Source organism: Hipposideros armiger, unplaced genomic scaffold (assembly GCF_001890085.2).
Source record: "Hipposideros armiger isolate ML-2016 unplaced genomic scaffold, ASM189008v1 scaffold_1155, whole genome shotgun sequence".
Classification (NCBI taxonomy): Eukaryota; Metazoa; Chordata; class Mammalia; order Chiroptera; family Hipposideridae; genus Hipposideros; species Hipposideros armiger.
The window spans coordinates 226,741-240,587 of NW_017732505.1; the positions used below are offsets into that span (position 1 = coordinate 226,741).

Below are 13,847 nucleotides of genomic sequence, written 5' to 3' on the forward strand. Positions count from 1 at the left end.
TCTTAACCATCGCGCTACTCGGCCGGCCCTGTAGGTAAAGCTTTTAAGACTTGAACAAATAGCAGCTCCCATCAACATTGAATTATTTAAATGATTAAGCTAATATTCTGAAGGCTCGTTATGTGTCAGGCACATAAACACCATGAATTCTCATAGGAACACCATGGATGGATCTAGTAATGATCCCCACATTATAGGAGAGGGAACTGAGGCTCAGAAAGAAGTTACTTGTCGAAAGTCACACAGCTGGTACATGGCAACTTGGGGATTTAAAGCCAGGCAGCCTGTCTCCAGGATCTATACCACTAACTATTATGCTACACTAGACTCCCTCACACTCTTAAACCATGTTGCATGCCCAGAATTCAAGTTTCTCCTGGACCTGAGGTCTTTGAACAGCCAGAGGACTTCCATTCTGGCCACCTCGTGGACAGGAAGGGATGATTCAAGAAGAACAAAAGCTTCCTGCCTTTTGACCATGAAGATCAGGACAACACCATAGGGTAGTGGTCCTCCATCTTGAACATCCATCAGGTCACCTGGGGGCCTTGTCGAAACACAGATTGCTGGGCCCACCCCCAGAGTTCAGTAGGTCTGACTTAGGGGCCTAAGAATTTACATTTTTTAACAAGTTCCAAGTGATGCTGAAGCTACTGAACTGGGGGCTGCACTTTGAGAACCACTGAACTATGGCAGAACAACAAGATTGAAGGAAACTGGATCCCAGTTTGACCACACAGAGCAAAGTCACCTTTCCCTCTTGGACAACCTGCTTACCTCAAGAGGGTCACAAAAGAGAGAAAGGACCTTCTAGTTTATTTCAGCCACTGTATTTTGGGACCTATCCAGCGAGGTGTCCTTTACATTAATGAATACATTTTCCAGGCCTTCCTCCTGGAGATGCCCTGATGGATACCCTTGGCTCCACCAGCTGTTAGCAATTTGACCAACATCTGTCAGCAAGTCCAGCTCTGTTGACTCCCCTCAAGGGTCTAGTGCTCTGATGACTGTTGCTGAGAGGCAGATTTTCGAGGGTGGGTCCAAAGAGTGAATGTTTGTGTGGTTATGCAGGCAGTTCACTGTACACGGAGTGAACAGCCACTGCAATTCTGCTCATGTGTCACCTGCCAAGTCATGTACCTTAGTACAGGGCTGCATTCAACCACAGGAAAACACTTTTTTTTTTTTTTAAGAAAGTGATGCTCATCAAGCTTTGTATACTGAGGAATGGATCTGCTCAGATGAGATCCTTCTTTTAATTTATCCATCTAGAGGGAGTAGCTTTTTATGATTCACTCAAAGGTGCCCAACTGGCTCTGAGTTCAAATTCAAGAACCAAGAGTTGTCCAGATTTCTGGTGGTACGACCTCCATGGGATTCCCAAGAAGTAAAGCATCTCCCTAATGTAGACTTAAGGGAGTTGTCCCAATGGACCCTGAGTCTGGTGAATAGGGGCCTGTGGTTGGTCAAGATAATGAATTGTTAGACCTCAGGAACCAGAGGAAGTAAAGCAGCACAATCCCAGAAAGGAAGTCCTCTAAATCCCCTTCAGGCTGAGGGCCGGCCGAGTGGCTCAGTTGGTTAAGAGCTCGCTCAAGAGTTTGAGCTCTGAGCAACAGCGGTTTGAGTCCAGCCCGAGCTGAGCAGCCGCTGAGCTGCCAACAGGTAGCAGGATGGCTCAGCTAAAAAAAAAAAAAAATCCCCTTCAGGCTGGACAAGGAAGACATAGTGGAGAAGTAACTTTCAGAGACGAGGATCAGCAGCTGGCTGCCCTTGGCAGCCAGAATGTTTTCAGCTGCAAGTAACAGAATTGTTGGGAAAGGCAGACTCATGTGTAGTCTTTCCATCCCAACTTGGTTGCATAAGAATGTGCCTTGGGCCTGGATCACTTCCTTATTAAGAGATCAGGAACCCTCACAGCCTGTGCTGGGCATATTACCTTGTGAGAGAATATCTTTTCTTGTCTCAGACTCAGAGTACTCTCTTGTTTGGTTGAAAGGCATGTGTCCATGGCCCTCAGGCTCTCCCCAGATTTCTGAATTTCAGACTCCATGGGGGAAGGGTCTGGGTCCTTCCACAGTAGCATGAAGTGCGGTGTGTGCAGTTACATTGCCGGCTTTGGCTGTGGCGTGGACCCGCTGGTCATGGGGACTGACACATTGCAAGGGACTGGATCTTCTGCACTCTTTCCTCTTTTGCTCTAAGTAAAGGCTGTAATCACTTGAGCCTGGTGTGCATGTTATCTGTTCCCAGTGTCCTCAGATCATGCAGTGGTGTTATGATCATAGACGGCTGCCACTGCTCCAGGAATCATGTTCTTGCATGACTGTCTCCAGAGAAAGAAAGCAGAGAACAGCCTGTACTTTATGAGAACTGACCTTATGTTCCACTCTTTTTTAATTAAGGGAGAATAATCTTTTTTTAGAACACCATAGCAAGAATTCTTCTGTCTCATTGACCAAAACTTTGACACATGGATAGGATACCCTTAGCCACAAAGAATGCTGGGGAAATGGGTATTTCCAAACTCTTTTTGTGGGACACAGGCCCTTACAGTCAGAAGAAAGAGAATGGAAATATGTGTGGTGTAGGCAATCAGCAAACTCCACAGGTTTAAATGGTCACTTGGCTGTAGATTTTGGACATCTCTGGCTGATACCTCACTGTACCATATATCTCACACCTCTCACTTGGAGTTCCTTAAATAGACATTGACATTGGAATTTAACTTTATTTAGGGAAGGAGGGTAAATGAATTTTTGGTCGTTTGTGGGAGAGTTGCTTTTGTGTTGAGTGGGGGGCATTTCTGAGCTATAGGAACAAGTGAGTGTGTCTCAATTCAGGTCTTCTAAAACATGGACTATAGTGGACCAGGACTGAGGGATCTACTGTTTATTGTTATCCAAGCACCTGTTCACTTCCTGCCTTACCTGATTTGGAGAACTTCTTCCACGACAACTGGTCCTGGATGGGCTGTCAATCACACTGTCTTGCCCCTCCCACCATTCTCAAAGGTGAGTAAATAGCTCTGGCTGTTACCATCATAAACTCATGGTGATTGAACCAAAGATAAGCATGTGACCCAGGCAGAACCAATCAGAGTCTTTCCTAAGTTGATGTGAAACTGGGGCTGTCAATGGGGCTTTCCCACCAAAAAATAAGTGAGAGTGATGCAGAATAAAGCCATAACACAGTGGTGGTGGTGGGAGGGAAACAGCAGAGGAAGAAGAGGAAGGAGCAGGGGAGAGAGAGGGAGGCAGAGAAAGAGAGGAGAGAGAGAGAGAGAGAGAGAGAGAGAGAGAGAGAGAGAGAGAGAGAGAGAGAGAGATTGTTACTGAAGCCAGATAGACTAATGGAATACCCAATTCTGGGTGCTAATAAATACTGCCCCTTTGTTTCCTTGTTGTTTTCTTAACTAGTTTGAGGTGAGTTTCTTTTATTTGCAATTGAAAGAGAAATAGTACTTGTGTGTTTATTATCAGTCTTCACAAACATCCAAGGTCCATTTATTACCAGTCTTCACAAACATCCAGGAACTTTGGTTCCTGGTTGAGTTCTAAGTTCTTAGAACAGTGCCTGCAACATATTAACTCAATCGTTATTTGTTAAGTTAATAGGCGAACTCTGACTATTGAATCTCCATGACCACCACCCTGCTCTGGCCGCCATAGTGAGCTGGTCACCAAGAATTTGTGTCCTGCTTTCCAGAGTTGTTACTTCCAGAGTTGTGACTCGGAAGTGGCTGTCTATTTAATATTAGATGAGACCACGCGGTCAGTTCTCACCACAAAAATGAGAGCAGAAGTTGTTAGATAGGGCAGAGGTCTCAAGGTCTGGAGTCTTACTAAATGCTATTCTTGCTGAATGTTACAATGTAGCACAATATTTTGCAGCTGTAAACAGGATAAACTTGACAGGAACCTAACAGGGATGAGTTTAGCCAGCTGCAAAGAAGAAATCAACATGTAATTAACCAACAGTGTATATAAGCAATGGCTAAGCCTCCCTGCAGAAAGACAGAGCTTCGGATGTGGACTCTCTGTCTCCTTTACTTGCTGCAAGTAAATAAAACTACCTAAGGCAACCATGTCTCCTTCTTGAATAGAGCACCCTAGGCGGTGAACCCCTTGTGTTCGGTAACAAAGTGATACATGTCACTTCTGGGTCCAAGTGATCATGCATCTGGGGGGAAATCCTCTGCTCTCTTTTTATCAGCAAGCTAAAAGAGCCACAACATGGAAAAATAAAAAGCAAACCAAAATCCTGTGTCCTTAAGTCACCACTAGGGAAGACCCATCAAACCCTCAACCAAATGAGTTGTAAATGAGAATTTGTTGTTGCTCTAAGTCACTGAGATTTTGGGGTTCTTTCCTAGTTAAGCTACCCTGACTATCACACTAGGAGCCATTGTAGCCTCCTTCCTCTTCCATACTCCTACACCCAGTCTTACCCGCTTTCTAATCCTGTCTGCAAACCGGAGTGAGTTTTCTAAAGCACAAATCTGATTGTGACTCTCCCTGCTTAAAATTCTCCATGGTTCCCAAAGACCCTAAGAAAAAAAGTCAAAACTTATCAGTGGGACATTAAAGATCTTGCTAACAGCCCAAGGGACCCCTCTAGGTACATTTTCCACAATTGCCCCTGATGGACCCCCTGACCTAAACACTTTCCCTTCTTACCTCTAACCAAACACAACACACAGTTTCATGTTTCATGCTCTCTGCTCTTGGCACCCTGTCTCCCTGAGATGCATTTCATGGCCAGGCTGTGTTCAGGATCAGTGTGGGGTCATCAGCTTAGTTAGGTCCTGAGGTGCAACCAGGGTCAGCATTCATTGAGTGACCATGCTCCAGCTCAGTAGCTGAAGCAAGGCCTGGCCTTCAGAATGTCAATTTTTCATTTTCTCAGAATATTTACTGACCTGTCGTCAGATGATGTTTTGAGATATCTGAGTCCTGGCCCCTTCAGGCACCAGACAATACATCCTGTCAATTCTATCTCCAAAATATCTTCCAGCTGTGTCCACTTCTCTGTATCCCCACCACTGCTATGGACTGACTTGTGTCCCCACAAGAGATGTTGAGATCCTAACCCCCAGTATCTGTGATGTGACCTCATTTGGAAATAGGGTCTTCGCAGATAATCGAGTTAAGATGATGTTATTAATTGGGCTGTAATGCAATATGTGTCTTTTTAAAAAGGGGAACTTTGGACACAGAGGTATACACACAAGGAGGATGTTATGTGAAGAGGAGGGCAGAGGTTGGAGGTTGGGGTGATGCCCCCTCCTCTCGGCAGCCACAGCCTTCTCATCAAAATGCGGGCCGGATTGTGCCCCCTCTCACCCTCCGCTCTGGGGATAAAAGTCCAAGCCAAGGCCAAGTCACTGTTGCGTCGACCTTTGTATTTGGTCACCAGGTATTTTCATGACTCATAACGGTGCCTTCAGGTCACCTTCGTCTTCACATGGCTTCTCCTGTGTATGTCTTGGAGTCCAAATTTCTCCTTTTTGTAAGGACACCAGTCATGTTAGATTAGGGCCCACCTTATTCCAGTGTCACCTCATCTTAACTAATTACATTTGCAAAGGACCTATTTCCAAATAAGTTCACATTTGGAGATACTGGGGGATAAGATCTTTGATGTCTGAATTTTTGAGGGTGCCACAAGTCAACCTCTAACCCAGTTAGTCATTTTGTCTTGCCATTGCCTTGGGCTTTACTTGATAATCATGTTATCTCTGCATCAGAATTTCTGAATCAGAATTAGGTTTTAAGATCTCCCTACTCTCCTGGCCAAACCAGAGTTCCTCTAACGAGAGGCCTATCGCAGGCCAGTGGGGTCTGCCAGAGGCACCTCCAGCGTCCTGACCAATGTGGGTCCAGTTCTGTCCTCCCCAGAACCATCCGGGTCCAAAATGGCATGGGGAAGAGAGTCTCCCTTTTCAGAGATGCACAACATTCTTCCACTCATTTCTCTCCTCACGTCAAAGCCAGAAAATCTCTATCAACTTAGGGATCACAGTTGATTGTATTCTCCCATATCTATTCTTCCCACCTGAATGATTTCTTTACTACTGTGGGCTAGATTTTGGAAACTCAAAAGCAAAGAATGACTTCCCTTTTCTGTTTTCTACTGTGTCATCTCTTCTACAAAGCAGGAATTGCAAAATATCCTTACTGGTCTGATAAAGAACAACTGGAACTTTAAGTAAACATAGTCAGGCAGGAGGGCCTATGGGACGAGCTAGGGCCCTACAGGAAAAAGTCTATATTTATAATAAAGCTCTATGGTTCTAACTTCCTTTTCCATTCCTTATATGCCCCTCCATCTTGGCACGCAGCTCAGCACGTGCATGTGGCTTGCCAGGCTGGCATGTGCTGACTTGCAAGCCTTTTCTTTTCTCGAATAAACCCTTTTTCGAAATACCTGGTAGAAATTATTTTTCAGTAGACAGCACTAATAGGCAAAGAGCTAAGGACACAGGAAGAAATAGAATGGAAGCAAAATCTTAGTTACTATTTGTCTTATGGTTCTTGCGGGGAAACAGTGGCACCCTCCACCTAGGTAGTTGAAAAGAGTTTAATAATGAAACTGTAACAAAGGTGAGAACAAGGTTGAGAAGAAGCAACAAAAGTTGTACAGTACCTGAGGGCTGATAGCATCAGAGAGCTGTTAGTAGGCCTACCCGTGAAAGTGCAAGGGTTGCATGTGAAAGGGAGGGTCTGTTTAGAAAAGGCCAGCCCTTGACAACCATCAAGGAGAGAGCTAGGGAAAAAATTACCCAATGGTATTAATTTGCTATTGTTTCCATAACAAAATACCACAGACTGATACAGGCTTGAACAGAAACGTATTTTCTCACAGTTCTGGCGGCTATTAATAGAAGTCCAAAATCAAGGTGTTGGGCAGGATAGGTTTCTTCTGTGGCTTCTGTCTTTGGCCGCCTTCTTGCTGTGTCCACGTGGTCATTCCTCTGTGGATGCACACACCTGGTGTCTCTCTCTGTATCCAAACATCCTCTTCACATAAGGATACCAGTTAGATTGGATCAGGGCTCACCACATTGGCCTCATTTTAGCTTAATTATCTGTTTAAAGGCTCCATTCTGCAAATACAAGCAGTCACATTATGAGATATTAGGGGTTAGGGTTTCCATATGCAGTCACATTATGAGATATTAGGGGTTAGGGTTTCCATATATGAATCAAGCTCATAGACCCAATCCTTCCTCTCCTGCCTATTTCCCTCTAATTTTCTGTTGTAGTTCCTTATTAGCTAGACCCAACTGGAATCTGAGACTGTCCATACAGGCCAGCCTTCCGGGGCCCAGAGCAGGTGGAGAAGGGTGGAGAGTGGATCTGGAAGGCAAATGGAACACACCTCACATTGTATCTACCATCATATTTCTCACCCCCATAAACCTTTGCCTACTTACAAAGAAAAGTTACTTATCAGATTTCCTCTCCCACAATCACCACCATCACTGTGCTTCAAGAAGGTGGGTGTCAGGGCTATAACACCAAATGGTTTCTTTAAAACAGTGATTCTCACGTGCAAAACAACAGGTGGCTATGTAGGAAACTCCTTTCCCCTCCTAAACCACCCGGTTCTCCAGGTTATGTGGGCAAGACAGGACACAAGCTACTACTCAGTCATCCAAAGGGATCCCTCCCTCCCAACATGGCATGCATTCATATTCTCTTCTTCCCAGATTCTGGGGACCCCATGCAGTTCTTCCTGAGCCACAATAGGCCTCTAATGCAGTGGCAATTACCTGTTCAGGGGTGGTAACTGTCTTTGTTCAGGGGATAACAATAGACTGCCCAACCAGTGTCCCTATCCACACTTTCTTCCTCCTCCTCAGGGTATCACCATCCCCTGGCCTTCAAAAGGGATGGATTTTTACTGAGCTCATGTTTCTTAATTGGTCCCTTTCTGCCTTCCCAATTCCCAGTGGACAATGGGTGGAAAATCTGCTTCCTGGCAGAGTCATGTGTATTACCATCTATTGATCCCATCCACAGCGAATTTTTGAAAGTATAGCTAGACCATGTCACTCCCTGCTTAAACTTCTCCATGGCTCTCCATCATCCTTAGGATAACATCCACTTTGAAGCCTGACATTGAAGACTTTTATCCTCTGACCTTAGCTCCAGCTCCTTCTCCCATGTCTTCTCTGTCATGGCGTGGAATTAACCCCTGGTCGTTCACAAAAGGTGAAAGCATTCACAGACTCTACGAAGTGGGAGAGTGAGAAAAGGTTTCAATAAAGTTAGGAAGAGAGAGAATGCTCATGGCAGTGTCCGAAGATGATGGCTTCCTGGAGTAGTAAGGACGGAAACATCAGCAGAGGGTGGGGGTGGGGTGTCACCGGGGCAGAGTCCGGAGTCTGAGAGTGGACAGCTGCACCTAACTTCAGGTTAGCTTTTTCTTATATAGGAAAGGGGGAGTCAGTCAGGCAGGTTTGAGGGCTGACATCCTTCCTGGGGCCTGGTCTGTTTGAAGATGATGTTATCTCCAGACCCCGGACTTGGACTCAACCATCAAGGCCTGAGACTTGATGCATCACCAGTAAAAACTGCAAGAGTTGTAAATTGGATTCCAGTGTCCAGTCACCTGAGGATTAAGAAACTACTCTTTTCCAGGTTAGGATGTTGTTATAATGAGGCATGGGTAGCCTTGAAAAGGGAACAGAGTTCTTTAGTTAATCAGTGACGGGAGAAAATAGATGAATATCAGGATGGATCAAATTGCAAACAAACTAAGTCTAATTACAGGTGCCTAGATAGCGAGCTATGCGGTGAGTCAAACTGCAAACTAGCTAAGTTTAACTGCGTTATTGAGCCCCTGAATTTCACCTTTACATTCTCCACATGATATCTTTTTTCTAGGTCACCCATGGTCCTCATCAAACCCCTAATATTACCCATTTTCATGCCTGCTGGTTTTTCCTCCTGCTGATTCTTCTGGAATGTAGAGGTTCCTTCTGGAGCCAGGTTGCTAATTTTCCAGACTCTTAGAAGATCTACTGTTTGGGAGATGCCTGCTATTTTGAGGTTGTGTAGGATCTGTTCATTTAGGCCCAGGACATATATTTCAATTTCTCGGCATCAGATATGGAATCCCCCAGAAGCCACTTCAGCCATGCCTCTGCCTTCACAGTCTCCTGCCCACCCATGGAGCACTACATCCTGACTCCTATGAGAGCTCCCTTTATGGTAGTCCCTCCTTTCAGTAGCCTTTCATGTGAGCATATTAGAAGAAGAAGGAAGGAGAATGATGGGCACAGTAAGCATATATTGAACTGAAGTGTCTATGTCCCAGAAATGTTACATCTATCATCTCACTTAATCTTCTCAAGAACCCATGGATATCAAGACTCCCTTTTTATTTTATTTTATTTTTTTTTTTAAACTGGACTGTTACTCAGTGTCGCTTTTATTTATTTTTTTTTTAGATTTTTATTGGGTAATTGGGGGGATGGGAACAGTGATGGGGAATTGGGGGAAGGGGAACAGACAAGTTGCTGTCGTTTTGTTCTTCAATCTAGTTGTGGAGGACGCTGCTTCACTGGCCCAAGTTGGCACCATCATTGCGCTCTTCCCGGGCGAGGCAGATCAGTCGCCGGCTTCTGGACGGCCGCTCACTGCGGCTGCTGGCCGCTCACGCTGGCTGCTGGCTGCTGGCTGCTGGCTACATACGGTAGCCATGGCAACCCACTGCCACAGGGGCTGCAGCCTGCGCCGTCGCCAGCGACTCACGGCAGCCCATCTCCAGGTTGAGCTGTTGTTCAGCATCTTAGCTGTGGAGGGCAGTGTCACTGGCCCTCATATGTGGGATCCGAACCGGGGCCCTCTGGCGTCCCAAGCCAGTTCTTAACCATCGCGCCACTCGGCCGGCCCAAGACTCCCTTTTTAAAGATGAGGAAACAGACTCAGAATGGTGAGGTAATTTCCCCAAATTCCTGACACTATCCAATTAGTTAGGAGACGTAACACTAGATTGCTGTAACAAATAGAGTCCAAAAGCTCATTGACTTAACTCAGTAAAAGTTTATTTTTCACTTATGTAAAGTCGAATTAGGTGTATCTATAGTTGGTGAATGGACTTTCATGTGATCATTCAGAGACCCCGGCTCCTTCCTGATAGGTTTGCCAATAAAAGAACGAGCATGGTCAGGCAAGGTAAGAAGACTTTATTGTCAAAATAACAAACTAGGCTAAGCCAAGACGCTGCAGCCCCAAGGGAGGGTGTGAGAAGGACTATATAGGGGTAGGGCTGACAGGGAGGTGTTGTTTGAATGGAAAAAATGCTGACAGCCTGCAGGCCAGCTCCATCTATCCTTGTCTGTCATTGCAGGCATGGCTGTATCTAAAGGTTAGGGTCTCTAAAACCTCACACTTCCATCTTCTGGCTCCAGCTTCCTCTAGGTTCACAGAACCCTTGCTAATAAATCAGCAGCTGGGAGGGAGAAAGAATAAGAATGCATGTAGGAGGTTTGTGGGGACCAGGCCAGGAAAAGGCAGAGAACACTGCTTCTGCTCACATTGCATTGGCCAGAACTCGGCCACATGACCATATTTAACTGCAAGGGAGGCTGGGAAATGTCTAGCTGTGGGTCTGAGAGAAGGAGAGCAGCTGGGTATTGGTGTCTATTAGCAGCCTCTGCCTCAATAAAACAGGAGAACTTCAGAGGGGAGTGTGTTGACCAAGGTCAGCCAGATGAAGCAGGACAGGAGCCCAGGTCCTTCCTTTCCTTGAAAGGAATGGACCAATAGCTGCAGTATTTTGGTAGACAACACAGTGGAGACCAGCAGGCCCCATGTAATACTGGACAGGGGCACATTGGCCTGACCTTAGGGCTTAGTTCTAAAAGGAATTCTTCTGGTGATTAAAGGCTTGTTGCTCAGGGTGTGTATTTGCCTCTACGGACAGGTTCAAATGAGGTCTGCCTCCGGAATGTCAGCTGAGAACACAGCCCCTGGCTTTGGCCTCTTTATCTATACCTTTGTTCAATTAATTTGACCGTTAATCTCTGAGCTGAAGGTCCCGCCTCCTCCCAGAAATGTCAATTATAGTCCCAAGGAGGGGTGATATTACAAGTGTGCTTATATATTACAAGTGTGATATTACAAGGGGTGATATTACAAGATATTACAAGGGGTGATATGCACAATAAGAACAGACACCTGATACATGGCAGGAGCAGGGTGGAGAGGCCCCTTGCTGAGCCTCGTGTTAACCCTTTAAGTGCTGGATCCTGGGGAGGTCTGGGGGTACTGGCGTGGATCAAGCCACGCAGGAGCAGTACGGGGAGATCCTCAGGGCAACGGCTATTTACCAACCAGCCTGGGAAGCACTTAGCTATTTTACCAACATTATAGCCATGTCAATCTTGGCCCCAAGATCCTAAAATGCTGAAGTTCATCATTTAAGGACTCTGTAGCTATATATGTCAGTGTAGCAACAGCAAGGAAGCGCGTGGACTTAAAATTCACACAGACCTGCCTTCAGTGGTGCCCCCACCAGTTCCTTTGGCTCTTGGAGCCTCTGTGCTGCCACACGTAAGATGAAATAATGCCTGTAACATGTGAGCATAGGATTAGCACAAAGTAAATGATCAATACATGGGAATTGCCACTGGGTTATTTGCAAGGCAAAATGGTGTTACGGTTAGAGCTGGAGGTCTGAGGCCATACAGACCCTGTTCACATCGCAGATTTGCTGTCTATTAGTAGTGTGACCTTGACAAAGGCCTTTGGCCTCTCTGAATCACTTCCCTCACCAATTCTCCCCCTCTTGCTCACTCAACTTTAACCGCACTGGCTTCCTCGCTGTTCCAGAACACACCAGGCCCACCCACCTCTGCACTGGCTGGTTCTTTTGCATGGAATGCTCTCTCCCAGTATATCCAAATGGCTTCCACCCTCACCTCCTTAGGTCTTTGCTCAAATACTACCTTTCTCAGGAAGGACTCCCTCACCATTTCTTTGGCCTCCTCCCTACTTTATTCTTTTATTTCTTATTTTTTAAAATCTTCTTTTTTCCCCAATTTTATTGGGGAACAGCCATGGTCATTGACTACACATTGCTTTCATGCTACAGTGGCATAGTTGACTCTTTTAGGGAGGGCACAGCTCACAGTGGCCCATGCTGGGAATGAACTGGCAACCCTGGTGTTAATCAGCACCATGCTCTAACCAACTGAGCTAACTGGTCGCTCCCTCCCTACTTTACTTTTGACCAGAGCGCTTATCACCATCTGATATACCATGTATTTTGCTTGTTTATTTATTATATGTTTTCAAACACATCAGAGTGTAAACACTTTGAAGGGAGGGAATTTTGTTAGTTCTAGTCACAGCTTTTGTGTTAGGTACATAGTAAGCATCAAGTAAAATTTGTTGAGTGAGTGAGTGAGTGAGTGAATGAATGAATGAATGAATGCATGAATGAAAATAAACCTGACATGGGGGAGGAGTGGATAAACAATGTGTTATATCCATACAATGAAATATTATTCAGCCTTTGAAAAGAAGGAAATTTGGACTCGAGCAACACCATGAACGAAACTTGAGGACATTAGGTTAAATGAAAACAGCCAGTCATAAAAGGACAAATGCTGTACGATTCTTCTTCAGTTTTGCAAGATGAAAAAAGTCTTGGAGATGGATGGTGGTAATGACTACACAACACTGTGAATGTACTTAGTGCCACTTAAAAATGGTCAGAAAGGTAAATTTTATGTATGTATATTTTACGTGAAATGGGACTCATTATATCTGCTCCACAGGTTTGGTGTAAAGCTTAAATAATATGGTCCATGTGAGCATTTGATAAATTCATGTTGTGATTATTTTTAATATAGATCTGGAAATTGTCACGACTCTGTGACTAGAGAGACAGCACAGCATTGTGATGTAGGACATTTCAAGTCTTGGCTTCCCCACGTAGCAGCTGGTAACCTCTGTGTCTCAGTTTCCTCAACTGTAAAACAGAGATAAAAGTACCTACTTCTTAAAGTTGTGGAAGCATTAAGTGACAAATATTGTAAAATATTTACAACAGTGCCTGGCACAGAGTAAACAGTTAATAAAGGCCAGTTCTTTTGGTTGTTTGAAGAGTCCACAATGTTAGCATTCAACCTATTTAAGATGTTAACCTATTTACTCTTTAAAGCCCCTAAATCCATTTTTTTCCTCAGATAACGGCTATAAAATCAGAGTGCATTTAAACTAGAGACCATGTAATTTATTGTCCATCCCAGGATTGTTTTGAGAGTGAAAGAGATGTTCTTAATAATTAAACCGGGACAAAGGGCATCAACTTCAACTCGACCATGCCCAGCCCTGGCTGTCCCCAGACAATTGGGGGTAAGGGTCATCCTTGCTACAACTCACCCCTCCATAGAGGGCAGCAGAGAGCGAGCTTTTCTGTTGATTCGGGTTGGCCTGTTCCACTGCGCAAGCTCTCTTTGCATAATCGGCTTTATTCAAGGACTGAGAGTTACGCAAAAGACAGGTGAAAAGTATGTGGGCCCGTTCCCATGTACACACAGCTCGGAGGCAAAAGCATGGGTGCAAACTCAGCCCTGGCATCCTGCTCCTTACAGGGCTTGGGTGGTGGTACAGGATTGGAGTAAATGACCTCTAGGGCTCCACCTCAACCAGAACCTGCCTCAGAGGTAGGCTACCTGAGGACAGAGGTGTGCATCTAGAGGGATCCTTTTAAAAACAGAAATCAGATCAGGTGCCTCCAGAAAACTTGCTTATGTTAAAGGAGAAGGAGCAGAGAGGGAATATGTCCTGCCTGGAGCCACACAGCAACCCCTGGGCCAGACAAAA

At 45.2% G+C, this 13,847-nt stretch overlaps 1 long non-coding RNA gene across 2 annotated transcripts in view; it reads right to left on the minus strand.

Annotated features, from left to right (window-relative positions):
• Window positions 1-13,847, minus strand: part of LOC109376602 (uncharacterized) — a 36,299-nt gene that overhangs the window by 10,245 nt on the left and 12,207 nt on the right. For both annotated transcript variants that reach the window (XR_002122757.1, XR_002122756.1), the window contains one exon: window positions 6,866-7,108. This is a non-coding gene — a long non-coding RNA (uncharacterized LOC109376602). The remainder of the gene's footprint in view (window positions 1-6,865; window positions 7,109-13,847) is intronic.